The sequence below is a fragment of the Macrobrachium rosenbergii genome, chromosome 29, assembly GCF_040412425.1.
Source record: "Macrobrachium rosenbergii isolate ZJJX-2024 chromosome 29, ASM4041242v1, whole genome shotgun sequence".
NCBI classification, from domain to species: domain Eukaryota; kingdom Metazoa; phylum Arthropoda; class Malacostraca; order Decapoda; family Palaemonidae; genus Macrobrachium; species Macrobrachium rosenbergii.
In genome coordinates, this window is record NC_089769.1 from 28,521,302 (window position 1) to 28,524,622 (window position 3,321).

Consider the following 3,321-nt stretch of genomic DNA (forward strand, 5'->3'; position numbering starts at 1 on the left):
ACATTTTAACAATTGCGGTGATTCAATTTTTTTTTCATATCTAAGTTCAAGGATTAATTAAGATTGTGGTTCCAAGTAATAGTAATATTTCTTCAAAGTAAAATTGGGAATTTTGATTTATTAATTTTGACTTAAGAATATTTTTTTTTTTGTATTTAAAGTTTTTACAATAGTGTTTCATTTATTGACCATCAGTGGTAGGAATAACTTTGTAAATAAAGCAGAAAGATGATAACTTTGTTCCTTCAGTTTTTTTGAAGCGACTCGAATTGTGGAGAAATGTTTACAATTATTTATCGATTTATTGAGTGATACTCTTTGAAATACTTAGTGTATTTAAATATTGATACCTCACATTGTTGGTAAGTTTTTTAAGGGATCACTGTTGCCTTTAGAGTATTCAGTAGTTTTTTTTTTATATATACGAGAGTTCAGGTATCTTGCTGTAAATGAGGTAAGTTTTGAATTTTATGATTAGTAAAATATACTCATATATTTCTCAAAATATTAGTTTGAAGTGGCATATCATTATATTTATTTTTATGCATGCCATAACACATTAAATAATATCTTTCAGTTGATAATGAGAATAATTTCATTCTAAAGTCGCCCTAAGCATATGCATGTGTAATGAATGGGATTTTTATGTCTAGTGTTATGCACTACATAATTCAATTTTATTAACTGTGCACGAGTAGAAACTCAGAAATTACACACACTGATGGAACCTATTGTCTTTCATATAGTTGCGATAGTGAAAAGCGATTTATTGCGAGAGCATAATAGCGTTGTTTTCTTCAGCTAGAGTTGACAGTTTTTCACCATTGACAAAACTCTACTGTGTGTGTTTCATGTGTCCTGTGCGCAGCTTTAGAATATGTTTTATAAGAATTAATAGACTGCCACTTGCCTAGCGCTGGGATTCATCAACACTTCAACGGAGTGCGATTTTTTCGAATGGCGAATATGTTGTATTGAATACGCACTGGATGGTTCGAGTTCCGGATGAAATAGCTTATTCAGAACTGATATTGTTTCGAAAATGTTTTGTTATGGGGTCCCTTCGTAGTAGTTTTTTCGGGTTTTGTTTCGGCAAATGACGAAATCGTTGCAGTTGCCAGTGAACACAAGGCATAGAGAGGTGTTCTGAAAACGTGTTTGTATGTTTTTTGTTGGCGGTTGTTTTTTGGACTGCGGTTCTCATTTGGATCAGATCGAGGGTCACGACATTTTTCTTTTTATTTACGTCAAAGTAACAAAGGGAGTTCACGTTTTGAAATTTGCACAGAATCCCGCTGAATAAAAAAAAGTAATGACAACACGTCTATTTACTTTGCGAGTTTCATACCTAGATATATTATAGGCAATAGTTTAATCGCATTCAGTGCTTATGGGAAGCATTAAAATGATTTGATGGAACCTCTCTACCATATAAGCGAATCAGTTTATGAGGTTAACCATTCAGTTACTGCTTTGCTCAGATTATTGCTTGGGTTTTCAAGTCCACAGTAGTCACCTTTTTAAGGCGTATATCATTTCATTTCGATACACAGGAGGTAATTTAGTTATGGAAGGATTTCGAATGATCAGCAGAAGAGGAACCCACACTGCTCCGTTGACTTTGTTTTCGGCTTTTACGAAAACAGCGCCCTCTTATGTAACGTGCATAAATGTCATAGAAATTTCGTCCTAGATATCATCTTAGTTATAATACAACACATGTAGGGTATACATCACAAAGGGACTTTAACATTCCTTTTCCTTCCTATTGTTTGTCCTATTTTGAACATTCGTTTTCCTTCATAATGTTTGTCCTGTTTTACAAGAATATCCCCGATATTCCACATGAAACAGAGATGAAGGATATGATTTAAATTAATATATTTTGAACCTTTTGTTTTTTTTAATTCTCCTGCAATGAATGCGCTTACGCTCGTTTCACTTTCTACTATTTTCATCAAAAAGATAAAAACTTACAGGAGTGAAGGGTGAATGATGATAAGGGATTATATGAGTAAGACTTTTTATGATAACAGAAAAGAAACTTACAACACAAAAAACTACTTGTACTTCCATATTGCGGTAACTCCCAAGATATTACCATTTACTTAAAAATTTGGAGGTAACATAGCGTATGCTCAGGTGAGCTATTTACATGTTACTAAAACAACCATACAGTCGACTAGGCAGGTACAAAAAAACGACACTTTACTCCAGTAATATATTACTATGAAACATTGTATAGTTCATTTCCATCCTATTTCTTCCCACCTATTAAGGTCAGAATCTTTAGGTTTCCAGCTATTAGTATCTTCTGTTGTATCCCTCTAATGTTTGTTGTAAACCTCTAGCTCTGTGTATCAATCCCGAAGAAGATATGTTAAATATGAAGACAAAACCGATCTGGATTTACGCCCAGTGTTTCAATTTTTCCCGGAATATATAAAGCTGTACCCTGGGAAAATTGAAAATCGAAACACTAGTTTGTAAATCCTTTTCACATATCTATATATATATATATATAAAGCTATACCCTGGGAAAATTGAAAATCGAAACACTGGTTGTAAATCCTATATATATATATATATATATCGGTTTTGTCTTCATATGTATATATATATAATAAATATATATATATATATATATATATATATATATATATATATATATATATATATATATATATATATATATATATATATATATATACATAGTATATATATATATAATAAATATACACACATATATATAATATATATATATATATATATATATATATATATATATATATATATATATAGTGCGGTGTGATTTAACATGATCGTTGTTTAGTATCTATGTCCCTTCTTTCTGCAGGTGACCACAGAAGCAACCCTTTTGAGAGAGAATAACAGGCAAAGCAACAGCCAGAATCTACATCATAGACACTCCAGAACCGCCTCGTTTCGAGTCTGACCACTACTTTTTCTCTGTACCGGAATTGGCTTCCACCGGTAAGTCATTTTCTGACTTTCTCTATCTATGTAAGTGCTAAAAGATACATGGCTTGTTGTAGACTAATCAGGAAGCCATCTTACATTGAAAATTTCCATGAAATCGAAGGCAGCAGAGAAGAAAAATTAAGGAGAAGGTCAGTGAGTAACAATAAAATGTAAGGAAAATGTTCAGAAAAGATACGAATTCTGGTAGGCTGGAGGAAAACGTTTCGTGTCCTAAGCCCTTTCAATCCTTCTTATCGCAGAAACTTTTATAAGAGGCAGTACTGAAAATGAATTATGCCGAAAAAAAGGAGAATGAAGTGTGAATAAAATGTTAGTAGG

General features: G+C 32.2%; 1 protein-coding gene across 1 annotated transcript in view; it reads left to right on the top strand.

The window, feature by feature from the left end:
* The first annotated feature begins 2,894 nt into the window (after positions 1–2,894).
* Positions 2,895–3,321, top strand: part of LOC136854445 (DE-cadherin-like) — a 212,880-nt gene continuing 212,453 nt past the window's right edge. Inside the window, 1 exon segment of the mRNA XM_067130738.1 lies at positions 2,895–2,994. The gene's annotated coding sequence lies outside the window, so the exon portion shown is untranslated.